This window comes from Epinephelus lanceolatus, chromosome 12 (genome assembly GCF_041903045.1).
Source record: "Epinephelus lanceolatus isolate andai-2023 chromosome 12, ASM4190304v1, whole genome shotgun sequence".
Classification (NCBI taxonomy): domain Eukaryota; kingdom Metazoa; phylum Chordata; class Actinopteri; order Perciformes; family Serranidae; genus Epinephelus; species Epinephelus lanceolatus.
Window position 1 is genome coordinate 6151430 of NC_135745.1, and position 24509 is coordinate 6175938.

Genomic DNA, 24509 nt, shown 5'->3' on the forward strand with positions numbered 1-24509 from the left:
CCCAATGAGGTTCGCCAAGGGACATGGGTGATGAGGAGTCAACAGAGCCTATTTTGCCACAACGCCAGGCCATGAAGACAGCATCCAGTGGGACTCATTTGTTTCTCAGTCCAATGGCAATTTGAGCAATGGGCCGCTCCGTTTGCGTCGATATTTGGTTGTCCACAAGGCAGGAGAAGGGTGCGCCATTTCCAGCGGCGCTGCAATACCGGGTCGATGCGTGGAGTGAATGGAGCAAGCCCCTTTTTCAGCCCCCGACACAAAAAACATATGTTTAATGCTGTCGTCTTATTGAGGACATATCAGATATTAAACTGATGAGAACATTTACTACAGCCAAAAGGCCGAAAAGTGATGTGGCCCAACCGTTAGCTGCCCAACGCAATCTTCAGGCACAAGTGTCACTTGTCACAGTGCAATACTTTTCACTGGGCATCAAACACCTAAATCTAGCTCAGGCTTAAAATGGCTTTTCTGATCTTCACAAAAGCACAAGGCTAAGCCAAATGGCAAAGCCTGCCAAAAATAGCTTCAACTCATTGGTGTTCCTTTCCACGGAAGTCTTTAGTAAAAGGCGAAAGACTTGTGCGTTATGAAAAGAAACCAGAGTAAGTACAGCCCTTTGATGAAGAACAGCCAAAGACCCTAGTCGTCCCAGTCAAAACACTCACGGTACGCCTGACTTGCCCCGCGATCCAAATCCCAGGCCACACCCATTCCCCTACCCCTGCCCACAATATCACCGTGGCAATATTTCCTCTCTGTCCTGTGTTTTTCTGCCAATTAAAAGTGCAAATCTCGCTGTATTTTTTGAGACTTCATTTTGCTGTTGATTGGCTTTTACTCCAGTTGTCATGTTTTACAGCCATTTGAGACTGGGAGCCCAATGAGGTTCGCCAAGGGACATGGGTGATGAGGAGTCAACAGAGCCTATTTTGCCACAACGCCAGGCCATGAAGACAGCATCCAGTGGGACTCATTTGTTTCTCAGTCCAATGGCAATTTGAGCAATGGGCCGCTCCGTTTGCGTCGATATTTGGTTGTCCACAAGGCAGGAGAAGGGTGCGCCATTTCCAGCGGCGCTGCAATACCGGGTCGATGCGTGGAGTGAACGGAGCAAGCCCCTTTTTCAGCCCCCGACACAAAAAACATATGTTTAATGCTGTCGTCTTATTGAGGACATATCAGATATTAAACTGATGAGAACATTTACTACAGCCAAAAGGCCGAAAAGTGATGTGGCCCAACCGTTAGCTGCCCAACGCAATCTTCAGGCACAAGTGTCACTTGTCACAGTGCAATACTTTTCACTGGGCATCAAACACCTAAATCTAGCTCAGGCTTAAAATGGCTTTTCTGATCTTCACAAAAGCACAAGGCTAAGCCAAATGGCAAAGCCTGCCAAAAATAGCTTCAACTCACTGGTGTTGCTTTCCACGGAAGTCTTTAGTAAAAGGCGAAAGACTTGTGCGTTATGAAAAGTAACCAGAGTAAGTACAGCCCTTTGATGAAGAACAGCCAAAGACCCTAGTCGTCCCAGTCAAAACACTCATGGTACGCCTGACTTGCCCCGCGATCCAAATCCCAGGCCACACCCATTCCCCTACCCCTGCCCACAATATCACCGTGGCAATATTTCCTCTCTGTCCTGTGTTTTTCTGCCAATTAAAAGTGCAAATCTCGCTGTATTTTTTGAGACTTCATTTTGCTGTTGATTGGCTCTTACTCCAGTTGTCATGTTTTACAGCCATTTGAGACTGGGAGCCCAATGAGGTTCGCCAAGGGACATGGGTGATGAGGAGTCAACAGAGCCTATTTTGCCACAACGCCAGGCCATGAAGACAGCATCCAGTGGGACTCATTTGTTTCTCAGTCCAATGGCAATTTGAGCAATGGGCCGCTCCGTTTGCGTTGATATTTGGTTGTCCACAAGGCAGGAGAAGGGTGCGCCATTTCCAGCGGCGCTGCAATACCGGGTCGATGCGTGGAGTGAACGGAGCAAGCCCCTTTTTCAGCCCCCGACACAAAAAACATATGTTTAATGCTGTCGTCTTATTGAGGACATATCAGATATTAAACTGATGAGAACATTTACTACAGCCAAAAGGCCGAAAAGTGATGTGGCCCAACCGTTAGCTGCCCAACGCAATCTTCAGGCACAAGTGTCACTTGTCACAGTGCAATACTTTTCACTGGGCATCAAACACCTAAATCTAGCTCAGGCTTGAAATGGCTTTTCTGATCTTCACAAAAGCACAAGGCTCAGCCAAACGGCAAAGCCTGCCAAAAATAGCTTCAACTCATTGGTGTTCCTTTCCACGGAAGTCTTTAGTAAAAGGCGAAAGACTTGTGCGTTATGAAAAGAAACCAGAGTAAGTACAGCCCTTTGATGAAGAACAGCCAAAGACCCTAGTCGTCCCAGTCAAAACACTCACGGTACGCCTGACTTGCCCCGCGATCCAAATCCCAGGCCACACCCATTCCCCTACCCCTGCCCACAATATCACTGTGGCAATATTTCCTCTCTGTCCTGTGTTTTTCTGCCAATTAAAAGTGCAAATCTCGCTGTATTTTTTGAGACTTCATTTTGCTGTTGATTGGCTTTTACTCCAGTTGTCATGTTTTACAGCCATTTGAGACTGGGAGCCCAATGAGGTTCGCCAAGGGACATGGGTGATGAGGAGTCAACAGAGCCTATTTTGCCACAACGCCAGGCCATGAAGACAGCATCCAGTGGGACTCATTTGTTTCTCAGTCCAATGGCAATTTGAGCAATGGGCCGCTCCGTTTGCGTCGATATTTGGTTGTCCACAAGGCAGGAGAAGGGTGCGCCATTTCCAGCAGCGCTGCAATACCGGGTCGATGCGTGGAGTGAACGGAGCAAGCCCCTTTTTCAGCCCCCGACACAAAAAACATATGTTTAATGTTGTCGTCTTATTGAGGACATATCAGATATTAAACTGATGAGAACATTTACTACAGCCAAAAGGCCGAAAAGTGATGTGGCCCAACCGTTAGCTGCCCAACGCAATCTTCAGGCACAAGTGTCACTTGTCACAGTGCAATACTTTTCACTGGGCATCAAACACCTAAATCTAGCTCAGGCTTAAAATGGCTTTTCTGATCTTCACAAAAGCACAAGGCTAAGCCAAATGGCAAAGCCTGCCAAAAATAGCTTCAACTCATTGGTGTTGCTTTTCACGGAAGTCTTTAGTAAAAGGCGAAAGACTTGTGCGTTATGAAAAGAAACCAGAGTAAGTACAGCCCTTTGATGAAGAACAGCCAAAGACCCTAGTCGTCCCAGTCAAAACACTCACGGTACGCCTGACTTGCCCCGCGATCCAAATCCCAGGCCACACCCATTCCCCTACCCCTACCCACAATATCACTGTGGCAATATTTCCTCTCTGTCCTGTGTTTTTCTGCCAATTAAAAGTGCAAATCTCGCTGTATTTTTTGAGACTTCATTTTGCTGTTGATTGGCTTTTACTCCAGTTGTCATGTTTTACAGCCATTTGAGACTGGGAGCCCAATGAGGTTCGCCAAGGGACATGGGTGATGAGGAGTCAACAGAGCCTATTTTGCCACAACGCCAGGCCATGAAGACAGCATCCAGTGGGACTCATTTGTTTCTCAGTCCAATGGCAATTTGAGCAATGGGCCGCTCCGTTTGCGTCGATATTTGGTTGTCCACAAGGCAGGAGAAGGGTGCGCCATTTCCAGCGGCGCTGCAATACCGGGTCGATGCGTGGAGTGAACGGAGCAAGCCCCTTTTTCAGCCCCCGACACAAAAAACATATGTTTAATGCTGTCGTCTTATTGAGGACATATCAGATATTAAACTGATGAGAACATTTACTACAGCCAAAAGGCCGAAAAGTGATGTGGCCCAACCGTTAGCTGCCCAACGCAATCTTCAGGCACAAGTGTCACTTGTCACAGTGCAATACTTTTCACTGGGCATCAAACACCTAAATCTAGCTCAGGCTTGAAATGGCTTTTCTGATCTTCACAAAAGCACAAGGCTCAGCCAAACGGCAAAGCCTGCCAAAAATAGCTTCAACTCATTGGTGTTCCTTTCCACGGAAGTCTTTAGTAAAAGGCGAAAGACTTGTGCGTTATGAAAAGAAACCAGAGTAAGTACAGCCCTTTGATGAAGAACAGCCAAAGACCCTAGTCGTCCCAGTCAAAACACTCACGGTACGCCTGACTTGCCCCGCGATCCAAATCCCAGGCCACACCCATTCCCCTACCCCTGCCCACAATATCACTGTGGCAATATTTCCTCTCTGTCCTGTGTTTTTCTGCCAATTAAAAGTGCAAATCTCGCTGTATTTTTTGAGACTTCATTTTGCTGTTGATTGGCTTTTACTCCAGTTGTCATGTTTTACAGCCATTTGAGACTGGGAGCCCAATGAGGTTCGCCAAGGGACATGGGTGATGAGGAGTCAACAGAGCCTATTTTGCCACAACGCCAGGCCATGAAGACAGCATCCAGTGGGACTCATTTGTTTCTCAGTCCAATGGCAATTTGAGCAATGGGCCGCTCCGTTTGCGTCGATATTTGGTTGTCCACAAGGCAGGAGAAGGGTGCGCCATTTCCAGCAGCGCTGCAATACCGGGTCGATGCGTGGAGTGAACGGAGCAAGCCCCTTTTTCAGCCCCCGACACAAAAAACATATGTTTAATGTTGTCGTCTTATTGAGGACATATCAGATATTAAACTGATGAGAACATTTACTACAGCCAAAAGGCCGAAAAGTGATGTGGCCCAACCGTTAGCTGCCCAACGCAATCTTCAGGCACAAGTGTCACTTGTCACAGTGCAATACTTTTCACTGGGCATCAAACACCTAAATCTAGCTCAGGCTTAAAATGGCTTTTCTGATCTTCACAAAAGCACAAGGCTCAGCCAAACGGCAAAGCCTGCCAAAAATAGCTTCAACTCATTGGTGTTCCTTTCCACGGAAGTCTTTAGTAAAAGGTGAAAGACTTGTGCGTTATGAAAAGAAACCAGAGTAAGTACAGCCCTTTGATGAAGAACAGCCAAAGACCCTAGTCGTCCCAGTCAAAACACTCACGGTACGCCTGACTTGCCCCGCGATCCAAATCCCAGGCCACACCCATTCCCCTACCCCTGCCCACAATATCACTGTGGCAATATTTCCTCTCTGTCCTGTGTTTTTCTGCCAATTAAAAGTGCAAATCTCGCTGTATTTTTTGAGACTTCATTTTGCTGTTGATTGGCTTTTACTCCAGTTGTCATGTTTTACAGCCATTTGAGACTGGGAGCCCAATGAGGTTCGCCAAGGGACATGGGTGATGAGGAGTCAACAGAGCCTATTTTGCCACAACGCCAGGCCATGAAGACAGCATCCAGTGGGACTCATTTGTTTCTCAGTCCAATGGCAATTTGAGCAATGGGCCGCTCCGTTTGCGTTGATATTTGGTTGTCCACAAGGCAGGAGAAGGGTGCGCCATTTCCAGCGGCGCTGCAATACCGGGTCGATGCGTGGAGTGAACGGAGCAAGCCCCTTTTTCAGCCCCCGACACAAAAAACATATGTTTAATGTTGTCGTCTTATTGAGGACATATCAGATATTAAACTGATGAGAACATTTACTACAGCCAAAAGGCCGAAAAGTGATGTGGCCCAACCGTTAGCTGCCCAACGCAATCTTCAGGCACAAGTGTCACTTGTCACAGTGCAATACTTTTCACTGGGCATCAAACACCTAAATCTAGCTCAGGCTTAAAATGGCTTTTCTGATCTTCACAAAAGCACAAGGCTAAGCCAAATGGCAAAGCCTGCCAAAAATAGCTTCAACTCATTGGTGTTGCTTTTCACGGAAGTCTTTAGTAAAAGGCGAAAGACTTGTGCGTTATGAAAAGAAACCAGAGTAAGTACAGCCCTTTGATGAAGAACAGCCAAAGACCCTAGTCGTCCCAGTCAAAACACTCACGGTACGCCTGACTTGCCCCGCGATCCAAATCCCAGGCCACACCCATTCCCCTACCCCTGCCCACAATATCACTGTGGCAATATTTCCTCTCTGTCCTGTGTTTTTCTGCCAATTAAAAGTGCAAATCTCGCTGTATTTTTTGAGACTTCATTTTGCTGTTGATTGGCTTTTACTCCAGTTGTCATGTTTTACAGCCATTTGAGACTGGGAGCCCAATGAGGTTCGCCAAGGGACATGGGTGATGAGGAGTCAACAGAGCCTATTTTGCCACAACGCCAGGCCATGAAGACAGCATCCAGTGGGACTCATTTGTTTCTCAGTCCAATGGCAATTTGAGCAATGGGCCGCTCCGTTTGCGTCGATATTTGGTTGTCCACAAGGCAGGAGAAGGGTGCGCCATTTCCAGCGGCGCTGCAATACCGGGTCGATGCGTGGAGTGAACGGAGCAAGCCCCTTTTTCAGCCCCCGACACAAAAAACATATGTTTAATGCTGTCGTCTTATTGAGGACATATCAGATATTAAACTGATGAGAACATTTACTACAGCCAAAAGGCCGAAAAGTGATGTGGCCCAACCGTTAGCTGCCCAACGCAATCTTCAGGCACAAGTGTCACTTGTCACAGTGCAATACTTTTCACTGGGCATCAAACACCTAAATCTAGCTCAGGCTTAAAATGGCTTTTCTGATCTTCACAAAAGCACAAGGCTAAGCCAAATGGCAAAGCCTGCCAAAAATAGCTTCAACTCATTGGTGTTCCTTTCCACGGAAGTCTTTAGTAAAAGGCGAAAGACTTGTGCGTTATGAAAAGAAACCAGAGTAAGTACAGCCCTTTGATGAAGAACAGCCAAAGACCCTAGTCGTCCCAGTCAAAACACTCATGGTACGCCTGACTTGCCCCGCGATCCAAATCCCAGGCCACACCCATTCCCCTACCCCTGCCCACAATATCACCGTGGCAATATTTCCTCTCTGTCCTGTGTTTTTCTGCCAATTAAAAGTGCAAATCTCGCTGTATTTTTTGAGACTTCATTTTGCTGTTGATTGGCTCTTACTCCAGTTGTCATGTTTTACAGCCATTTGAGACTGGGAGCCCAATGAGGTTCGCCAAGGGACATGGGTGATGAGGAGTCAACAGAGCCTATTTTGCCACAACGCCAGGCCATGAAGACAGCATCCAGTGGGACTCATTTGTTTCTCAGTCCAATGGCAATTTGAGCAATGGGCCGCTCCGTTTGCGTTGATATTTGGTTGTCCACAAGGCAGGAGAAGGGTGCGCCATTTCCAGCGGCGCTGCAATACCGGGTCGATGCGTGGAGTGAACGGAGCAAGCCCCTTTTTCAGCCCCCGACACAAAAAACATATGTTTAATGCTGTCGTCTTATTGAGGACATATCAGATATTAAACTGATGAGAACATTTACTACAGCCAAAAGGCCGAAAAGTGATGTGGCCCAACCGTTAGCTGCCCAACGCAATCTTCAGGCACAAGTGTCACTTGTCACAGTGCAATACTTTTCACTGGGCATCAAACACCTAAATCTAGCTCAGGCTTAAAATGGCTTTTCTGATCTTCACAAAAGCACAAGGCTCAGCCAAATGGCAAAGCCTGCCAAAAATAGCTTCAACTCATTGGTGTTCCTTTCCACGGAAGTCTTTAGTAAAAGGCGAAAGACTTGTGCGTTATGAAAAGAAACCAGAGTAAGTACAGCCCTTTGATGAAGAACAGCCAAAGACCCTAGTCGTCCCAGTCAAAACACTCACGGTACGCCTGACTTGCCCCGCGATCCAAATCCCAGGCCACACCCATTCCCCTACCCCTACCCACAATATCACTGTGGCAATATTTCCTCTCTGTCCTGTGTTTTTCTGCCAATTAAAAGTGCAAATCTCGCTGTATTTTTTGAGACTTCATTTTGCTGTTGATTGGCTTTTACTCCAGTTGTCATGTTTTACAGCCATTTGAGACTGGGAGCCCAATGAGGTTCGCCAAGGGACATGGGTGATGAGGAGTCAACAGAGCCTATTTTGCCACAACGCCAGGCCATGAAGACAGCATCCAGTGGGACTCATTTGTTTCTCAGTCCAATGGCAATTTGAGCAATGGGCCGCTCCGTTTGCGTTGATATTTGGTTGTCCACAAGGCAGGAGAAGGGTGCGCCATTTCCAGCGGCGCTGCAATACCGGGTCGATGCGTGGAGTGAACGGAGCAAGCCCCTTTTTCAGCCCCCGACACAAAAAACATATGTTTAATGCTGTCGTCTTATTGAGGACATATCAGATATTAAACTGATGAGAACATTTACTACAGCCAAAAGGCCGAAAAGTGATGTGGCCCAACCGTTAGCTGCCCAACGCAATCTTCAGGCACAAGTGTCACTTGTCACAGTGCAATACTTTTCACTGGGCATCAAACACCTAAATCTAGCTCAGGCTTAAAATGGCTTTTCTGATCTTCACAAAAGCACAAGGCTCAGCCAAACGGCAAAGCCTGCCAAAAATAGCTTCAACTCATTGGTGTTCCTTTCCACGGAAGTCTTTAGTAAAAGGCAAAAGACTTGTGCGTTATGAAAAGAAACCAGAGTAAGTACAGCCCTTTGATGAAGAACAGCCAAAGACCCTAGTCGTCCCAGTCAAAACACTCACGGTACGCCTGACTTGCCCCGCGATCCAAATCCCAGGCCACACCCATTCCCCTACCCCTGCCCACAATATCACCGTGGCAATATTCCTCTCTGTCCTGTGTTTTTCTGCCAATTAAAAGTGCAAATCTCGCTGTATTTTTTGAGACTTCATTTTGCTGTTGATTGGCTTTTACTCCAGTTGTCATGTTTTACAGCCATTTGAGACTGGGAGCCCAATGAGGTTCGCCAAGGGACATGGGTGATGAGGAGTCAACAGAGCCTATTTTGCCACAACGCCAGGCCATGAAGACAGCATCCAGTGGGACTCATTTGTTTCTCAGTCCAATGGCAATTTGAGCAATGGGCCGCTCCGTTTGCGTCGATATTTGGTTGTCCACAAGGCAGGAGAAGGGTGCGCCATTTCCAGCGGCGCTGCAATACCGGGTCGATGCGTGGAGTGAACGGAGCAAGCCCCTTTTTCAGCCCCCGACACAAAAAACATATGTTTAATGCTGTCGTCTTATTGAGGACATATCAGATATTAAACTGATGAGAACATTTACTACAGCCAAAAGGCCGAAAAGTGATGTGGCCCAACCGTTAGCTGCCCAACGCAATCTTCAGGCACAAGTGTCACTTGTCACAGTGCAATACTTTTCACTGGGCATCAAACACCTAAATCTAGCTCAGGCTTAAAATGGCTTTTCTGATCTTCACAAAAGCACAAGGCTCAGCCAAACGGCAAAGCCTGCCAAAAATAGCTTCACCTCATTGGTGTTCCTTTCCACGGAAGTCTTTAGTAAAAGGCAAAAGATTTGTGCGTTATGAAAAGAAACCAGAGTAAGTACAGCCCTTTGATGAAGAACAGCCAAAGACCCTAGTCGTCCCAGTCAAAACACTCACGGTACGCCTGACTTGCCCCGCGATCCAAATCCCAGGCCACACCCATTCCCCTACCCCTGCCCACAATATCACTGTGGCAATATTTCCTCTCTGTCCTGTGTTTTTCTGCCAATTAAAAGTGCAAATCTCGCTGTATTTTTTGAGACTTCATTTTGCTGTTGATTGGCTTTTACTCCAGTTGTCATGTTTTACAGCCATTTGAGACTGGGAGCCCAATGAGGTTCGCCAAGGGACATGGGTGATGAGGAGTCAACAGAGCCTATTTTGCCACAACGCCAGGCCATGAAGACAGCATCCAGTGGGACTCATTTGTTTCTCAGTCCAATGGCAATTTGAGCAATGGGCCGCTCCGTTTGCGTTGATATTTGGTTGTCCACAAGGCAGGAGAAGGGTGCGCCATTTCCAGCGGCGCTGCAATACCGGGTCGATGCGTGGAGTGAACGGAGCAAGCCCCTTTTTCAGCCCCCGACACAAAAAACATATGTTTAATGTTGTCGTCTTATTGAGGACATATCAGATATTAAACTGATGAGAACATTTACTACAGCCAAAAGGCCGAAAAGTGATGTGGCCCAACCGTTAGCTGCCCAACGCAATCTTCAGGCACAAGTGTCACTTGTCACAGTGCAATACTTTTCACTGGGCATCAAACACCTAAATCTAGCTCAGGCTTAAAATGGCTTTTCTGATCTTCACAAAAGCACAAGGCTAAGCCAAATGGCAAAGCCTGCCAAAAATAGCTTCAACTCATTGGTGTTGCTTTTCACGGAAGTCTTTAGTAAAAGGCGAAAGACTTGTGCGTTATGAAAAGAAACCAGAGTAAGTACAGCCCTTTGATGAAGAACAGCCAAAGACCCTAGTCGTCCCAGTCAAAACACTCACGGTACGCCTGACTTGCCCCACGATCCAAATCCCAGGCCACACCCATTCCCCTACCCCTGCCCACAATATCACTGTGGCAATATTTCCTCTCTGTCCTGTGTTTTTCTGCCAATTAAAAGTGCAAATCTCGCTGTATTTTTTGAGACTTCATTTTGCTGTTGATTGGCTTTTACTCCAGTTGTCATGTTTTACAGCCATTTGAGACTGGGAGCCCAATGAGGTTCGCCAAGGGACATGGGTGATGAGGAGTCAACAGAGCCTATTTTGCCACAACGCCAGGCCATGAAGACAGCATCCAGTGGGACTCATTTGTTTCTCAGTCCAATGGCAATTTGAGCAATGGGCCGCTCCGTTTGCGTCGATATTTGGTTGTCCACAAGGCAGGAGAAGGGTGCGCCATTTCCAGCGGCGCTGCAATACCGGGTCGATGCGTGGAGTGAACGGAGCAAGCCCCTTTTTCAGCCCCCGACACAAAAAACATATGTTTAATGCTGTCGTCTTATTGAGGACATATCAGATATTAAACTGATGAGAACATTTACTACAGCCAAAAGGCCGAAAAGTGATGTGGCCCAACCGTTAGCTGCCCAACGCAATCTTCAGGCACAAGTGTCACTTGTCACAGTGCAATACTTTTCACTGGGCATCAAACACCTAAATCCAGCTCAGGCTTAAAATGGCTTTTCTGATCTTCACAAAAGCACAAGGCTCAGCCAAACGGCAAAGCCTGCCAAAAATAGCTTCAACTCATTGGTGTTGCTTTCCACCGAAGTCTTTAGTAAAAGGCGAAAGACTTGTGCGTTATGAAAAGAAACCAGAGTAAGTACAGCCCTTTGATGAAGAACAGCCAAAGACCCTAGTCGTCCCAGTCAAAACACTCACGGTACGCCTGACTTGCCCCGCGATCCAAATCCCAGGCCACACCCATTCCCCTACCCCTGCCCACAATATCACCGTGGCAATATTTCCTCTCTGTCCTGTGTTTTTCTGCCAATTAAAAGTGCAAATCTCGCTGTATTTTTTGAGACTTCATTTTGCTGTTGATTGGCTTTTACTCCAGTTGTCATGTTTTACAGCCATTTGAGACTGGGAGCCCAATGAGGTTCGCCAAGGGACATGGGTGATGAGGAGTCAACAGAGCCTATTTTGCCACAACGCCAGGCCATGAAGACAGCATCCAGTGGGACTCATTTGTTTCTCAGTCCAATGGCAATTTGAGCAATGGGCCGCTCCGTTTGCGTTGATATTTGGTTGTCCACAAGGCAGGAGAAGGGTGCGCCATTTCCAGCGGCGCTGCAATACCGGGTCGATGCGTGGAGTGAACGGAGCAAGCCCCTTTTTCAGCCCCCGACACAAAAAACATATGTTTAATGCTCTCGTCTTATGGAGGACATATCAGATATTAAACTGATGAGAACATTTACTACAGCCAAAAGGCCGAAAAGTGATGTGGCCCAACCGTTAGCTGCCCAACGCAATCTTCAGGCACAAGTGTCACTTGTCACAGTGCAATACTTTTCACTGGGCATCAAACACCTAAATCCAGCTCAGGCTTAAAATGGCTTTTCTGATCTTCACAAAAGCACAAGGCTAAGCCAAACGGCAAAGCCTGCCAAAAATAGCTTCAACTCATTGGTGTTGCTTTCCACCGAAGTCTTTAGTAAAAGGCGAAAGACTTGTGCGTTATGAAAAGAAACCAGAGTAAGTACAGCCCTTTGATGAAGAACAGCCAAAGACCCTAGTCGTCCCAGTCAAAACACTCACGGTACGCCTGACTTGCCCCGCGATCCAAATCCCAGGCCACACCCATTCCCCTACCCCTGCCCACAATATCACCGTGGCAATATTTCCTCTCTGTCCTGTGTTTTTCTGCCAATTAAAAGTGCAAATCTCGCTGTATTTTTTGAGACTTCATTTTGCTGTTGATTGGCTTTTACTCCAGTTGTCATGTTTTACAGCCATTTGAGACTGGGAGCCCAATGAGGTTCGCCAAGGGACATGGGTGATGAGGAGTCAACAGAGCCTATTTTGCCACAACGCCAGGCCATGAAGACAGCATCCAGTGGGACTCATTTGTTTCTCAGTCCAATGGCAATTTGAGCAATGGGCCGCTCCGTTTGCGTCGATATTTGGTTGTCCACAAGGCAGGAGAAGGGTGCGCCATTTCCAGCGGCGCTGCAATACCGGGTCGATGCGTGGAGTGAACGGAGCAAGCCCCTTTTTCAGCCCCCGACACAAAAAACATATGTTTAATGCTGTCGTCTTATTGAGGACATATCAGATATTAAACTGATGAGAACATTTACTACAGCCAAAAGGCCGAAAAGTGATGTGGCCCAACCGTTAGCTGCCCAACGCAATCTTCAGGCACAAGTGTCACTTGTCACAATGCAATACTTTTCACTGGGCATCAAACACCTAAATCTAGCTCAGGCTTAAAATGGCTTTTCTGATCTTCACAAAAGCACAAGGCTAAGCCAAATGGCAAAGCCTGCCAAAAATAGCTTCAACTCATTGGTGTTCCTTTCCACGGAAGTCTTTAGTAAAAGGCGAAAGACTTGTGCGTTATGAAAAGAAACCAGAGTAAGTACAGCCCTTTGATGAAGAACAGCCAAAGACCCTAGTCGTCCCAGTCAAAACACTCACGGTACGCCTGACTTGCCCCGCGATCCAAATCCCAGGCCACACCCATTCCCCTACCCCTGCCCACAATATCACCGTGGCAATATTTCCTCTCTGTCCTGTGTTTTTCTGCCAATTAAAAGTGCAAATCTCGCTGTATTTTTTGAGACTTCATTTTGCTGTTGATTGGCTTTTACTCCAGTTGTCATGTTTTACAGCCATTTGAGACTGGGAGCCCAATGAGGTTCGCCAAGGGACATGGGTGATGAGGAGTCAACAGAGCCTATTTTGCCACAACGCCAGGCCATGAAGACAGCATCCAGTGGGACTCATTTGTTTCTCAGTCCAATGGCAATTTGAGCAATGGGCCGCTCCGTTTGCGTTGATATTTGGTTGTCCACAAGGCAGGAGAAGGGTGCGCCATTTCCAGCGGCGCTGCAATACCGGGTCGATGCGTGGAGTGAACGGAGCAAGCCCCTTTTTCAGCCCCCGACACAAAAAACATATGTTTAATGCTGTCGTCTTATTGAGGACATATCAGATATTAAACTGATGAGAACATTTACTACAGCCAAAAGGCCGAAAAGTGATGTGGCCCAACCGTTAGCTGCCCAACGCAATCTTCAGGCACAAGTGTCACTTGTCACAGTGCAATACTTTTCACTGGGCATCAAACACCTAAATCTAGCTCAGGCTTAAAATGGCTTTTCTGATCTTCACAAAAGCACAAGGCTAAGCCAAACGGCAAAGCCTGCCAAAAATAGCTTCAACTCACTGGTGTTGCTTTCCACGGAAGTCTTTAGTAAAAGGCGAAAGACTTGTGCGTTATGAAAAGTAACCAGAGTAAGTACAGCCCTTTGATGAAGAACAGCCAAAGACCCTAGTCGTCCCAGTCAAAACACTCACGGTACGCCTGACTTGCCCCGCGATCCAAATCCCAGGCCACACCCATTCCCCTACCCCTGCCCACAATATCACTGTGGCAATATTTCCTCTCTGTCCTGTGTTTTTCTGCCAATTAAAAGTGCAAATCTCGCTGTATTTTTTGAGACTTCATTTTGCTGTTGATTGGCTCTTACTCCAGTTGTCATGTTTTACAGCCATTTGAGACTGGGAGCCCAATGAGGTTCGCCAAGGGACATGGGTGATGAGGAGTCAACAGAGCCTATTTTGCCACAACGCCAGGCCATGAAGACAGCATCCAGTGGGACTCATTTGTTTCTCAGTCCAATGGCAATTTGAGCAATGGGCCGCTCCGTTTGCGTTGATATTTGGTTGTCCACAAGGCAGGAGAAGGGTGCGCCATTTCCAGCGGCGCTGCAATACCGGGTCGATGCGTGGAGTGAACGGAGCAAGCCCCTTTTTCAGCCCCCGACACAAAAAACATATGTTTAATGTTGTCGTCTTATTGAGGACATATCAGATATTAAACTGATGAGAACATTTACTACAGCCAAAAGGCCGAAAAGTGATGTGGCCCAACCGTTAGCTGCCCAACGCAATCTTCAGGCACAAGTGTCACTTGTCACAGTGCAATACTTTTCACTGGGCATCAAACACCTAAATCTAGCTCAGGCTTAAAATGGCTTTTCTGATCTTCACAAAAGCACAAGGCTAAGCCAAATGACAAAGCCTGCCAAAAATAGCTTCAACTCATTGGTGTTGCTTTCCACCGAAGTCTTTAGTAAAAGGCGAAAGACTTGTGCGTTATGAAAAGAAACCAGAGTAAGTACAGCCCTTTGATGAAGAACAGCCAAAGACCCTAGTCGTCCCAGTCAAAACACTCACGGTACGCCTGACTTGCCCCGCGATCCAAATCCCAGGCCACACCCATTCCCCTACCCCTGCCCACAATATCACCGTGGCAATATTTCCTCTCTGTCCTGTGTTTTTCTGCCAATTAAAAGTGCAAATCTCGCTGTATTTTTTGAGACTTCATTTTGCTGTTGATTGGCTTTTACTCCAGTTGTCATGTTTTACAGCCATTTGAGACTGGGAGCCCAATGAGGTTCGCCAAGGGACATGGGTGATGAGGAGTCAACAGAGCCTATTTTGCCACAACGCCAGGCCATGAAGACAGCATCCAGTGGGACTCATTTGTTTCTCAGTCCAATGGCAATTTGAGCAATGGGCCGCTCCGTTTGCGTCGATATTTGGTTGTCCACAAGGCAGGAGAAGGGTGCGCCATTTCCAGCGGCGCTGCAATACCGGGTCGATGCGTGGAGTGAACGGAGCAAGCCCCTTTTTCAGCCCCCGACACAAAAAACATATGTTTAATGTTGTCGTCTTATTGAGGACATATCAGATATTAAACTGATGAGAACATTTACTACAGCCAAAAGGCCGAAAAGTGATGTGGCCCAACCGTTAGCTGCCCAACGCAATCTTCAGGCACAAGTGTCACTTGTCACAGTGCAATACTTTTCACTGGGCATCAAACACCTAAATCTAGCTCAGGCTTAAAATGGCTTTTCTGATCTTCACAAAAGCACAAGGCTCAGCCAAACGGCAAAGCCTGCCAAAAATAGCTTCAACTCATTGGTGTTCCTTTCCACGGAAGTCTTTAGTAAAAGGCGAAAGACTTGTGCGTTATGAAAAGAAACCAGAGTAAGTACAGCCCTTTGATGAAGAACAGCCAAAGACCCTAGTCGTCCCAGTCAAAACACTCACGGTACGCCTGACTTGCCCCGCGATCCAAATCCCAGGCCACACCCATTCCCCTACCCCTGCCCACAATATCACTGTGGCAATATTTCCTCTCTGTCCTGTGTTTTTCTGCCAATTAAAAGTGCAAATCTCGCTGTATTTTTTGAGACTTCATTTTGCTGTTGATTGGCTTTTACTCCAGTTGTCATGTTTTACAGCCATTTGAGACTGGGAGCCCAATGAGGTTCGCCAAGGGACATGGGTGATGAGGAGTCAACAGAGCCTATTTTGCCACAACGCCAGGCCATGAAGACAGCATCCAGTGGGACTCATTTGTTTCTCAGTCCAATGGCAATTTGAGCAATGGGCCGCTCCGTTTGCGTTGATATTTGGTTGTCCACAAGGCAGGAGAAGGGTGCGCCATTTCCAGCGGCGCTGCAATACCGGGTCGATGCGTGGAGTGAACGGAGCAAGCCCCTTTTTCAGCCCCCGACACAAAAAACATATGTTTAATGTTGTCGTCTTATTGAGGACATATCAGATATTAAACTGATGAGAACATTTACTACAGCCAAAAGGCCGAAAAGTGATGTGGCCCAACCGTTAGCTGCCCAACGCAATCTTCAGGCACAAGTGTCACTTGTCACAGTGCAATACTTTTCACTGGGCATCAAACACCTAAATCCAGCTCAGGCTTAAAATGGCTTTTCTGATCTTCACAAAAGCACAAGGCTAAGCCAAACGGCAAAGCCTGCCAAAAATAGAAAAGTTTTTAGTAAAAGGCGAAAGACTTGTGCGTTATGAAAAGAAACCAGAGTAAGTACAGCCCTTTGATGAAGAACAGCCAAAGACCCTAGTCGTCCCAGTCAAAACACTCACGGTACGCCTGACTTGCCCCGCGATCCAAATCCCAGGCCACACCCATTCCCCTACCCCTGCCCACAATATCACTGTGGCAATATTTCCTCTCTGTCCTGTGTTTTTCTGCCAATTAAAAGTGCAAATCTCGCTGTATTTTTTGAGACTTCATTTTGCTGTTGATTGGCTTTTACTCCAGTTGTCATGTTTTACAGCCATTTGAGACTGGGAGCCCAATGAGGTTCGCCAAGGGACATGGGTGATGAGGAGTCAACAGAGCCTATTTTGCCACAACGCCAGGCCATGAAGACAGCATCCAGTGGGACTCATTTGTTTCTCAGTCCAATGGCAATTTGAGCAATGGGCCGCTCCGTTTGCGTTGATATTTGGTTGTCCACAAGGCAGGAGAAGGGTGCGCCATTTCCAGCGGCGCTGCAATACCGGGTCGATGCGTGGAGTGAACGGAGCAAGCCCCTTTTTCAGCCCCCGACACAAAAAACATATGTTTAATGTTGTCGTCTTATTGAGGACATATCAGATATTAAACTGATGAGAACATTTACTACAGCCAAAAGGCCGAAAAGTGATGTGGCCCAACCGTTAGCTGCCCAACGCAATCTTCAGGCACAAGTGTCACTTGTCACAGTGCAATACTTTTCACTGGGCATCAAACACCTAAATCTAGCTCAGGCTTAAAATGGCTTTTCTGATCTTCACAAAAGCACAAGGCTCAGCCAAACGGCAAAGCCTGCCAAAAATAGCTTCAACTCATTGGTGTTCCTTTCCACGGAAGTCTTTAGTAAAAGGCAAAAGACTTGTGCGTTATGAAAAGAAACCAGAGTAAGTACAGCCCTTTGATGAAGAACAGCCAAAGACCCTAGTCGTCCCAGTCAAAACACTCACGGTACGCCTGACTTGCCCCGCGATCCAAATCCCAGGCCACACCCATTCCCCTACCCCTGCCCACAATATCACTGTGGCAATATTCCTCTCTGTCCTGTGTTTTTCTGCCAATTAAAAGTGCAAATCTCGCTGTATTTTTTGAGACTTCATTTTGCTGTTGATTGGCTTTTACTCCAGTTGTCATGTTTTACAGCCATTTGAGACTGGGAGCCCAATGAGGTTCGCCAAGGGACATGGGTGATGAGGAGTCAACAGAGCCTATTTTGCCACAACGCCAGGCCATGAAGACAGCATCCAGTGGGACTCATTTGTTTCTCAGTCCAATGGCAATTTGAGCAATGGGCCGCTCCGTTTGCGTCGATATTTGGTTGTCCACAAGGCAGGAGAAGGGTGCGCCATTTCCAGCGGCGCTGCAATACCGGGTCGATGCGTGGAGTGAACGGAGCAAGCCCCTTTTTCAGCCCCCGACACAAAAAACATATGTTTAATGCTGTCGTCTTATGGAGGACATATCAGATATTAAACTGATGAGAACATTTACTACAGCCAAAAGGCCGAAAAGTGATGTGGCCCAACCGTTAGCTGCCCAACGCAATCTTCAGGCACAAGTGTCACTTGTCACAGTGCAATACTTTTCACTGGGCATCAAACACCTAAATCTAGCTCAGGCTTAAAATGGCTTTTCTGATCTTCACAAAAGCACAAGGCTAAGCCAAACGGCAAAGCCTGCCAAAAATAGCTTCAACTCATTGGTGTTGCTTTCCACCGAAGTCTTTAGTAAAAGGCGAAAGACTTGTGCGTTATGAAAAGAAACCAGAGTAAGTACAGCCCTTTGATGAAGAACAGTCAAAGACCCTAGTCGTCCCAGTCAAAACACTCACGGTACGCCTGACTTGCCCCGCGATCCAAATCCCAGGCCACACCCATTCCCCTACCCCTGCCCACAATATCACCGTGGCAATATTTCCTCTCTGTCCTGTGTTTTTCTGCCAATTAAAAGTGCAAATCTCGCTGTATTTTTTGAGACTTCATTTTGCTGTTGATTGGCTTTTACTCCAGTTGTCATGCTTTACAGCCATTTGAGACTGGGAGCCCAATGAGGTTCGCCAAGGGACATGGGTGATGAGGAGTCAACAGAGCCTATTTTGCCACAACGCCAGGCCATGAAGACAGCATCCAGTGGGACTCATTTGTTTCTCAGTCCAATGGCAATTTGAGCAATGGGCCGCTCCGTTTGCGTCGATATTTGGTTGTCCACAAGGCAGGAGAAGGGTGCGCCATTTCCAGCGGCGCTGCAATACCGGGTCGATGCGTGGAGTGAACGGAGCAAGCCCCTTTTTCAGCCCCCGACACAAAAAACATATGTTTAATGCTGTCGTCTTATTGAGGACATATCAGATATTAAACTGATGAGAACATTTACTACAGCCAAAAGGCCGAAAAGTGATGTGGCCCAACCGTTAGCTGCCCAACGCAATCTTCAGGCACAAGTGTCACTTGTCACAGTGCAATACTTTTCACTGGGCATCAAACACCTAAATCTAGCTCACGCTTAAAATGGCTTTTCTGATCTTCACAAAAGCACAAGGCTCAGCCAAACGGCAAAGCCTGCCAAAAATAGCTTCAACTCATTGGTGCTCCTTTCCACGGAAGTCTTTAGTAAAAGGCGAAAGACTTGTGCGTTATGAAAAGAAACCAGAGTAAGTACAGCCCTTTGATGAAGAACAGCCAAAGACCCTAGTCGTCCCAGTCAAAACACTCACGGTACGCCTGACTTGCCCCGCGATCCAAATCCCAGGCCACACCCATTCCCCTACCCCTGCCCACAATATCACTGTGGCAATATTCCTCTCTGTCCTGTGTTTTTCTGCCAATTAAAAGTGCAAATCTCGCTGTATTTTTTGAGACTTCATTTTGCTGTTGATTGGCTTTTACTCCAGTTGTCATGTTTTACAGCCATTTGAGACTGGGAGCCCAATGAGGTTCGCCAAGGGACATGGGTGATGAGGAGTCAACAGAGCCTATTTTGCCACAACGCCAGGCCATGAAGACAGCATCCAGTGGGACTCATTTGTTTCTCAGTCCAATGGCAATTTGAGCAATGGGCCGCTCCGTTTGCGTCGATATTTGGTTGTCCACAAGGCAGGAGAAGGGTGCGCCATTTCCAGCGGCGCTGCAATACCGGGTCGATGCGTGGAGTGAACGGAGCAAGCCCCTTTTTCAGCCCCCGACACAAAAAACATATGTTTAATGCTGTCGTCTTATGGAGGACATATCAGATATTAAACTGATGAGAACATTTACTACAGCCAAAAGGCCGAAAAGTGATGTGGCCCAACCGTTAGCTGCCCAACGCAATCTTCAGGCACAAGTGTCACTTGTCACAGTGCAATACTTTTCACTGGGCATCAAACACCTAAATCTAGCTCAGGCTTAAAATGGCTTTTCTGATCTTCACAAAAGCACAAGGCTAAGCCAAACGGCAAAGCCTGCCAAAAATAGCTTCAACTCATTGGTGTTGCTTTCCACCGAAGTCTTTAGTAAAAGGCGAAAGACTTGTGCGTTATGAAAAGAAACCAGAGTAAGTACAGCCCTTTGATGAAGAACAGTCAAAGACCCTAGTCGTCCCAGTCAAAACACTCACGGTACGCCTGACTTGCCCCGCGATCCAAATCCCAGGCCACACCCATTCCCCTACCCCTGCCCACAATATCACCGTGGCAATATTTCCTCTCTGTCCTGTGTTTTTCTGCCAATTAAAAGTGCAAATCTCGCTGTATTTTTTGAGACTTCATTTTGCTGTTGATTGGCTTTTACTCCAGTTGTCATGCTTTACAGCCATTTGAGACTGGGAGCCCAATGAGGTTCGCCAAGGGACATGGGTGATGAGGAGTCAACAGAGCCTATTTTGCCACAACGCCAGGCCATGAAGACAGCATCCAGTGGGACTCATTTGTTTCTCAGTCCAATGGCAATTTGAGCAATGGGCCGCTCCGTTTGCGTCGATATTTGGTTGTCCACAAGGCAGGAGAAGGGTGCGCCATTTCCAGCGGCGCTGCAATACCGGGTCGATGCGTGGAGTGAACGGAGCAAGCCCCTTTTTCAGCCCCCGACACAAAAAACATATGTTTAATGCTGTCGTCTTATTGAGGACATATCAGATATTAAACTGATGAGAACATTTACTACAGCCAAAAGGCCGAAAAGTGATGTGGCCCAACCGTTAGCTGCCCAACGCAATCTTCAGGCACAAGTGTCACTTGTCACAGTGCAATACTTTTCACTGGGCATCAAACACCTAAATCTAGCTCAGGCTTAAAATGGCTTTTCTGATCTTCACAAAAGCACAAGGCTCAGCCAAACGGCAAAGCCTGCCAAAAATAGCTTCAACTCATTGGTGCTCCTTTCCACGGAAGTCTTTAGTAAAAGGCGAAAGACTTGTGCGTTATGAAAAGAAACCAGAGTAAGTACAGCCCTTTGATGAAGAACAGCCAAAGACCCTAGTCGTCCCAGTCAAAACACTCACGGTACGCCTGACTTGCCCCGCGATCCAAATCCCAGGCCACACCCATTCCCCTACCCCTGCCCACAATATCACTGTGGCAATATTTCCTCTCTGTCCTGTGTTTTTCTGCCAATTAAAAGTGCAAATCTCGCTGTATTTTTTGAGACTTCATTTTGCTGTTGATTGGCTTTTACTCCAGTTGTCATGTTTTACAGCCATTTGAGACTGGGAGCCCAATGAGGTTCGCCAAGGGACATGGGTGATGAGGAGTCAACAGAGCCTATTTTGCCACAACGCCAGGCCACGAAGACAGCATCCAGTGGGACTCATTTGTTTCTCAGTCCAATGGCAATTTGAGCAATGGGCCGCTCCGTTTGCGTTGATATTTGGTTGTCCACAAGGCAGGAGAAGGGTGCGCCATTTCCAGCGGCGCTGCAATACCGGGTCGATGCGTGGAGTGAACGGAGCAAGCCCCTTTTTCAGCCCCCGACACAAAAAACATATGTTTAATGCTGTCGTCTTATTGAGGACATATCAGATATTAAACTGATGAGAACATTTACTACAGCCAAAAGGCCGAAAAGTGATGTGGCCCAACCGTTAGCTGCCCAACGCAATCTTCAGGCACAAGTGTCACTTGTCACAGTGCAATACTTTTCACTGGGCATCAAACACCTAAATCTAGCTCAGGCTTAAAATGGCTTTTCTGATCTTCACAAAAGCACAAGGCTAAGCCAAATGGCAAAGCCTGCCAAAAATAGCTTCAGCTCATTGGTGTTGCTTTCCACGGAAGTCTTTAGTAAAAGGCGAAAGACTTGTGCGTTATGAAAAGAAACCAGAGTAAGTACAGCCCTTTGATGAAGAACAGCCAAAGACCCTAGTCGTCCCAGTCAAAACACTCACGGTACGCCTGACTTGCCCCGCGATCCAAATCCCAGGCCACACCCATTCCCCTACCCCTGCCCACAATATCACCGTGGCAATATTTCCTCTCTGTCCTGTGTTTTTCTGCCAATTAAAAGTGCAAATCTCGCTGTATTTTTTGAGACTTCATTTTGCTGTTGATTGGCTTTTACTCCAGTTGTCATGTTTTACAGCCATTTGAGACTGGGAGCCCAATGAGGTTCGCCAAGGGACATGGGTGATGAGGAGTCAACAGAGCCTATTTTGCCACAACGCCAGGCCATGAAGACAGCATCCAGTGGGACTCATTTGTTTCTCAGTCCAATGGCAATTTGAGCAATGGGCCGCTCCGTTTGCGTTGATATTTGGTTGTCCACAAGGCAGGAGAAGGGTGCGCCATTTCCAGCGGCGCTGCAATACCGGGTCGATGCGTGGAGTGAACGGAGCAAGCCCCTTTTTCAGCCCCCGACACAAAAAACATATGTTTAATGCTGTCGTCTTATTGAGGACATATCAGATATTAAACTGATGAGAACATTTACTACAGCCAAAAGGCCGAAAAGTGATGTGGCCCAACCGTTAGCTGCCCAACGCAATCTTCAGGCACAAGTGTCACTTGTCACAGTGCAATACTTTTCACTGGGCATCAAACACCTAAATCTAGCTCAGGCTTAAAATGGCTTTTCTGATCTTCACAAAAGCACAAGGCTAAGCCAAACGGCAAAGCCTGCCAAAAATAGCTTCAACTCACTGGTGTTGCTTTCCACGGAAGTCTTTAGTAAAAGGCGAAAGACTTGTGCGTTATGAAAAGTAACCAGAGTAAGTACAGCCCTTTGATGAAGAACAGCCAAAGACCCTAGTCGTCCCAGTCAAAACACTCACGGTACGCCTGACTTGCCCCGCGATCCAAATCCCAGGCCACACCCATTCCCCTACCCCTGCCCACAATATCACTGTGGCAATATTTCCTCTCTGTCCTGTGTTTTTCTGCCAATTAAAAGTGCAAATCTCGCTGTATTTTTTGAGACTTCATTTTGCTGTTGATTGGCTTTTACTCCAGTTGTCATGTTTTACAGCCATTTGAGACTGGGAGCCCAATGAGGTTCGCCAAGGGACATGGGTGATGAGGAGTCAACAGAGCCTATTTTGCCACAACGCCAGGCCATGAAGACAGCATCCAGTGGGACTCATTTGTTTCTCAGTCCAATGGCAATTTGAGCAATGGGCCGCTCCGTTTGCGTCAATATTTGGTTGTCCACAAGGCAGGAGAAGGGTGCGCCATTTCCAGCGGCGCTGCAATACCGGGTCGATGCGTGGAGTGAACGGAGCAAGCCCCTTTTTCAGCCCCCGACACAAAAAACATATGTTTAATGTTGTCGTCTTATTGAGGACATATCAGATATTAAACTGATGAGAACATTTACTACAGCCAAAAGGCCGAAAAGTGATGTGGCCCAACCGTTAGCTGCCCAACGCAATCTTCAGGCACAAGTGTCACTTGTCACAGTGCAATACTTTTCACTGGGCATCAAACACCTAAATCTAGCTCAGGCTTAAAATGGCTTTTCTGATCTTCACAAAAGCACAAGGCTAAGCCAAATGGCAAAGCCTGCCAAAAATAGCTTCAGCTCATTGGTGTTGCTTTCCACGGAAGTCTTTAGTAAAAGGCGAAAGACTTGTGCGTTATGAAAAGAAACCAGAGTAAGTACAGCCCTTTGATGAAGAACAGCCAAAGACCCTAGTCGTCCCAGTCAAAACACTCACGGTACGCCTGACTTGCCCCGCGATCCAAATCCCAGGCCACACCCATTCCCCTACCCCTGCCCACAATATCACCGTGGCAATATTTCCTCTCTGTCCTGTGTTTTTCTGCCAATTAAAAGTGCAAATCTCGCTGTATTTTTTGAGACTTCATTTTGCTGTTGATTGGCTTTTACTCCAGTTGTCATGTTTTACAGCCATTTGAGACTGGGAGCCCAATGAGGTTCGCCAAGGGACATGGGTGATGAGGAGTCAACAGAGCCTATTTTGCCACAACGCCAGGCCATGAAGACAGCATCCAGTGGGACTCATTTGTTTCTCAGTCCAATGGCAATTTGAGCAATGGGCCGCTCCGTTTGCGTTGATATTTGGTTGTCCACAAGGCAGGAGAAGGGTGCGCCATTTCCAGCGGCGCTGCAATACCGGGTCGATGCGTGGAGTGAACGGAGCAAGCCCCTTTTTCAGCCCCCGACACAAAAAACATATGTTTAATGCTGTCGTCTTATTGAGGACATATCAGATATTAAACTGATGAGAACATTTACTACAGCCAAAAGGCCGAAAAGTGATGTGGCCCAACCGTTAGCTGCCCAACGCAATCTTCAGGCACAAGTGTCACTTGTCACAGTGCAATACTTTTCACTGGGCATCAAACACCTAAATCTAGCTCAGGCTTAAAATGGCTTTTCTGATCTTCACAAAAGCACAAGGCTAAGCCAAATGGCAAAGCCTGCCAAAAATAGCTTCAACTCATTGGTGTTCCTTTCCACGGAAGTCTTTAGTAAAAGGCGAAAGACTTGTGCGTTATGAAAAGTAACCAGAGTAAGTACAGCCCTTTGATGAAGAACAGCCAAAGACCCTAGTCGTCCCAGTCAAAACACTCACGGTACGCCTGACTTGCCCCGCGATCCAAATCCCAGGCCACACGCATTCCCCTAC

At 47.2% G+C, this 24509-nt stretch overlaps 22 non-coding genes and 33 pseudogenes across 22 annotated transcripts; all 55 read right to left on the reverse strand.

Moving 5' to 3' along the window:
- Positions 1 to 175: 175 nt before the first annotated feature.
- LOC144466162 (U2 spliceosomal RNA) lies at positions 176 to 356 on the reverse strand (annotated as a pseudogene).
- Positions 357 to 497: 141 nt separating this feature from the next.
- On the reverse strand, positions 498 to 612 carry LOC144465401 (U5 spliceosomal RNA). The gene has a single exon (XR_013492554.1). It is a non-coding gene; the product is annotated as a U5 spliceosomal RNA (small nuclear RNA).
- Positions 613 to 1057: 445 nt separating this feature from the next.
- LOC144466396 (U2 spliceosomal RNA) lies at positions 1058 to 1238 on the reverse strand (annotated as a pseudogene).
- A 141-nt stretch (positions 1239 to 1379) lies between these two features.
- Positions 1380 to 1494, reverse strand: LOC144465723 (U5 spliceosomal RNA). Its single transcript, XR_013492838.1, has one exon. It is a non-coding gene; the product is annotated as a U5 spliceosomal RNA (small nuclear RNA).
- A 445-nt stretch (positions 1495 to 1939) lies between these two features.
- LOC144466397 (U2 spliceosomal RNA) lies at positions 1940 to 2120 on the reverse strand (annotated as a pseudogene).
- A 141-nt stretch (positions 2121 to 2261) lies between these two features.
- Positions 2262 to 2376, reverse strand: LOC144465418 (U5 spliceosomal RNA). Its single transcript, XR_013492569.1, has one exon. It is a non-coding gene; the product is annotated as a U5 spliceosomal RNA (small nuclear RNA).
- Positions 2377 to 2821: 445 nt separating this feature from the next.
- On the reverse strand, positions 2822 to 3002 carry LOC144466128 (U2 spliceosomal RNA; annotated as a pseudogene).
- Positions 3003 to 3143: 141 nt separating this feature from the next.
- Positions 3144 to 3258, reverse strand: LOC144465545 (U5 spliceosomal RNA). The gene has a single exon (XR_013492679.1). It is a non-coding gene; the product is annotated as a U5 spliceosomal RNA (small nuclear RNA).
- A 445-nt stretch (positions 3259 to 3703) lies between these two features.
- Positions 3704 to 3884, reverse strand: LOC144466398 (U2 spliceosomal RNA; annotated as a pseudogene).
- A 141-nt stretch (positions 3885 to 4025) lies between these two features.
- On the reverse strand, positions 4026 to 4140 carry LOC144465419 (U5 spliceosomal RNA). Its single transcript, XR_013492570.1, has one exon. It is a non-coding gene; the product is annotated as a U5 spliceosomal RNA (small nuclear RNA).
- A 445-nt stretch (positions 4141 to 4585) lies between these two features.
- LOC144466129 (U2 spliceosomal RNA) lies at positions 4586 to 4766 on the reverse strand (annotated as a pseudogene).
- A 141-nt stretch (positions 4767 to 4907) lies between these two features.
- On the reverse strand, positions 4908 to 5022 carry LOC144465732 (U5 spliceosomal RNA). Its single transcript, XR_013492845.1, has one exon. It is a non-coding gene; the product is annotated as a U5 spliceosomal RNA (small nuclear RNA).
- A 445-nt stretch (positions 5023 to 5467) lies between these two features.
- On the reverse strand, positions 5468 to 5648 carry LOC144466074 (U2 spliceosomal RNA; annotated as a pseudogene).
- A 141-nt stretch (positions 5649 to 5789) lies between these two features.
- LOC144465546 (U5 spliceosomal RNA) lies at positions 5790 to 5904 on the reverse strand. Its single transcript, XR_013492680.1, has one exon. It is a non-coding gene; the product is annotated as a U5 spliceosomal RNA (small nuclear RNA).
- Positions 5905 to 6349: 445 nt separating this feature from the next.
- On the reverse strand, positions 6350 to 6530 carry LOC144466400 (U2 spliceosomal RNA; annotated as a pseudogene).
- A 141-nt stretch (positions 6531 to 6671) lies between these two features.
- On the reverse strand, positions 6672 to 6786 carry LOC144465402 (U5 spliceosomal RNA). Its single transcript, XR_013492555.1, has one exon. It is a non-coding gene; the product is annotated as a U5 spliceosomal RNA (small nuclear RNA).
- A 445-nt stretch (positions 6787 to 7231) lies between these two features.
- Positions 7232 to 7412, reverse strand: LOC144466401 (U2 spliceosomal RNA; annotated as a pseudogene).
- A 141-nt stretch (positions 7413 to 7553) lies between these two features.
- LOC144465347 (U5 spliceosomal RNA) lies at positions 7554 to 7668 on the reverse strand. Its single transcript, XR_013492505.1, has one exon. It is a non-coding gene; the product is annotated as a U5 spliceosomal RNA (small nuclear RNA).
- A 445-nt stretch (positions 7669 to 8113) lies between these two features.
- Positions 8114 to 8294, reverse strand: LOC144466402 (U2 spliceosomal RNA; annotated as a pseudogene).
- A 141-nt stretch (positions 8295 to 8435) lies between these two features.
- Positions 8436 to 8550, reverse strand: LOC144465435 (U5 spliceosomal RNA). Its single transcript, XR_013492584.1, has one exon. It is a non-coding gene; the product is annotated as a U5 spliceosomal RNA (small nuclear RNA).
- Positions 8551 to 8994: 444 nt separating this feature from the next.
- LOC144466403 (U2 spliceosomal RNA) lies at positions 8995 to 9175 on the reverse strand (annotated as a pseudogene).
- Positions 9176 to 9316: 141 nt separating this feature from the next.
- LOC144465905 (U5 spliceosomal RNA) lies at positions 9317 to 9431 on the reverse strand. Its single transcript, XR_013492987.1, has one exon. It is a non-coding gene; the product is annotated as a U5 spliceosomal RNA (small nuclear RNA).
- Positions 9432 to 9876: 445 nt separating this feature from the next.
- Positions 9877 to 10057, reverse strand: LOC144466075 (U2 spliceosomal RNA; annotated as a pseudogene).
- Positions 10058 to 10198: 141 nt separating this feature from the next.
- Positions 10199 to 10313, reverse strand: LOC144465547 (U5 spliceosomal RNA). Its single transcript, XR_013492681.1, has one exon. It is a non-coding gene; the product is annotated as a U5 spliceosomal RNA (small nuclear RNA).
- Positions 10314 to 10758: 445 nt separating this feature from the next.
- LOC144466404 (U2 spliceosomal RNA) lies at positions 10759 to 10939 on the reverse strand (annotated as a pseudogene).
- A 141-nt stretch (positions 10940 to 11080) lies between these two features.
- LOC144465904 (U5 spliceosomal RNA) lies at positions 11081 to 11195 on the reverse strand. The gene has a single exon (XR_013492986.1). It is a non-coding gene; the product is annotated as a U5 spliceosomal RNA (small nuclear RNA).
- A 445-nt stretch (positions 11196 to 11640) lies between these two features.
- On the reverse strand, positions 11641 to 11821 carry LOC144465290 (U2 spliceosomal RNA; annotated as a pseudogene).
- Positions 11822 to 11972: 151 nt separating this feature from the next.
- Positions 11973 to 12077, reverse strand: LOC144465913 (U5 spliceosomal RNA; annotated as a pseudogene).
- Positions 12078 to 12522: 445 nt separating this feature from the next.
- On the reverse strand, positions 12523 to 12703 carry LOC144466406 (U2 spliceosomal RNA; annotated as a pseudogene).
- Positions 12704 to 12844: 141 nt separating this feature from the next.
- On the reverse strand, positions 12845 to 12959 carry LOC144465404 (U5 spliceosomal RNA). Its single transcript, XR_013492556.1, has one exon. It is a non-coding gene; the product is annotated as a U5 spliceosomal RNA (small nuclear RNA).
- Positions 12960 to 13404: 445 nt separating this feature from the next.
- LOC144466407 (U2 spliceosomal RNA) lies at positions 13405 to 13585 on the reverse strand (annotated as a pseudogene).
- A 151-nt stretch (positions 13586 to 13736) lies between these two features.
- LOC144465748 (U5 spliceosomal RNA) lies at positions 13737 to 13841 on the reverse strand (annotated as a pseudogene).
- A 445-nt stretch (positions 13842 to 14286) lies between these two features.
- LOC144466076 (U2 spliceosomal RNA) lies at positions 14287 to 14467 on the reverse strand (annotated as a pseudogene).
- A 142-nt stretch (positions 14468 to 14609) lies between these two features.
- On the reverse strand, positions 14610 to 14723 carry LOC144465899 (U5 spliceosomal RNA). Its single transcript, XR_013492982.1, has one exon. It is a non-coding gene; the product is annotated as a U5 spliceosomal RNA (small nuclear RNA).
- Positions 14724 to 15168: 445 nt separating this feature from the next.
- On the reverse strand, positions 15169 to 15349 carry LOC144466078 (U2 spliceosomal RNA; annotated as a pseudogene).
- Positions 15350 to 15490: 141 nt separating this feature from the next.
- On the reverse strand, positions 15491 to 15605 carry LOC144465421 (U5 spliceosomal RNA). Its single transcript, XR_013492571.1, has one exon. It is a non-coding gene; the product is annotated as a U5 spliceosomal RNA (small nuclear RNA).
- A 445-nt stretch (positions 15606 to 16050) lies between these two features.
- Positions 16051 to 16231, reverse strand: LOC144466079 (U2 spliceosomal RNA; annotated as a pseudogene).
- A 674-nt stretch (positions 16232 to 16905) lies between these two features.
- On the reverse strand, positions 16906 to 17086 carry LOC144466080 (U2 spliceosomal RNA; annotated as a pseudogene).
- Positions 17087 to 17227: 141 nt separating this feature from the next.
- Positions 17228 to 17342, reverse strand: LOC144465436 (U5 spliceosomal RNA). The gene has a single exon (XR_013492585.1). It is a non-coding gene; the product is annotated as a U5 spliceosomal RNA (small nuclear RNA).
- Positions 17343 to 17786: 444 nt separating this feature from the next.
- Positions 17787 to 17967, reverse strand: LOC144465205 (U2 spliceosomal RNA; annotated as a pseudogene).
- Positions 17968 to 18118: 151 nt separating this feature from the next.
- Positions 18119 to 18223, reverse strand: LOC144465915 (U5 spliceosomal RNA; annotated as a pseudogene).
- A 445-nt stretch (positions 18224 to 18668) lies between these two features.
- Positions 18669 to 18849, reverse strand: LOC144466408 (U2 spliceosomal RNA; annotated as a pseudogene).
- Positions 18850 to 18990: 141 nt separating this feature from the next.
- On the reverse strand, positions 18991 to 19105 carry LOC144465461 (U5 spliceosomal RNA). The gene has a single exon (XR_013492603.1). It is a non-coding gene; the product is annotated as a U5 spliceosomal RNA (small nuclear RNA).
- A 444-nt stretch (positions 19106 to 19549) lies between these two features.
- Positions 19550 to 19730, reverse strand: LOC144465206 (U2 spliceosomal RNA; annotated as a pseudogene).
- A 151-nt stretch (positions 19731 to 19881) lies between these two features.
- Positions 19882 to 19986, reverse strand: LOC144465916 (U5 spliceosomal RNA; annotated as a pseudogene).
- Positions 19987 to 20431: 445 nt separating this feature from the next.
- Positions 20432 to 20612, reverse strand: LOC144466409 (U2 spliceosomal RNA; annotated as a pseudogene).
- Positions 20613 to 20753: 141 nt separating this feature from the next.
- LOC144465462 (U5 spliceosomal RNA) lies at positions 20754 to 20868 on the reverse strand. The gene has a single exon (XR_013492604.1). It is a non-coding gene; the product is annotated as a U5 spliceosomal RNA (small nuclear RNA).
- A 445-nt stretch (positions 20869 to 21313) lies between these two features.
- On the reverse strand, positions 21314 to 21494 carry LOC144466410 (U2 spliceosomal RNA; annotated as a pseudogene).
- A 141-nt stretch (positions 21495 to 21635) lies between these two features.
- On the reverse strand, positions 21636 to 21750 carry LOC144465846 (U5 spliceosomal RNA). The gene has a single exon (XR_013492935.1). It is a non-coding gene; the product is annotated as a U5 spliceosomal RNA (small nuclear RNA).
- Positions 21751 to 22195: 445 nt separating this feature from the next.
- On the reverse strand, positions 22196 to 22376 carry LOC144466412 (U2 spliceosomal RNA; annotated as a pseudogene).
- A 151-nt stretch (positions 22377 to 22527) lies between these two features.
- Positions 22528 to 22632, reverse strand: LOC144465749 (U5 spliceosomal RNA; annotated as a pseudogene).
- Positions 22633 to 23077: 445 nt separating this feature from the next.
- LOC144466082 (U2 spliceosomal RNA) lies at positions 23078 to 23258 on the reverse strand (annotated as a pseudogene).
- A 141-nt stretch (positions 23259 to 23399) lies between these two features.
- On the reverse strand, positions 23400 to 23514 carry LOC144465848 (U5 spliceosomal RNA). Its single transcript, XR_013492936.1, has one exon. It is a non-coding gene; the product is annotated as a U5 spliceosomal RNA (small nuclear RNA).
- Positions 23515 to 23959: 445 nt separating this feature from the next.
- LOC144466413 (U2 spliceosomal RNA) lies at positions 23960 to 24140 on the reverse strand (annotated as a pseudogene).
- A 141-nt stretch (positions 24141 to 24281) lies between these two features.
- LOC144465571 (U5 spliceosomal RNA) lies at positions 24282 to 24396 on the reverse strand. The gene has a single exon (XR_013492702.1). It is a non-coding gene; the product is annotated as a U5 spliceosomal RNA (small nuclear RNA).
- Positions 24397 to 24509: the final 113 nt, after the last annotated feature.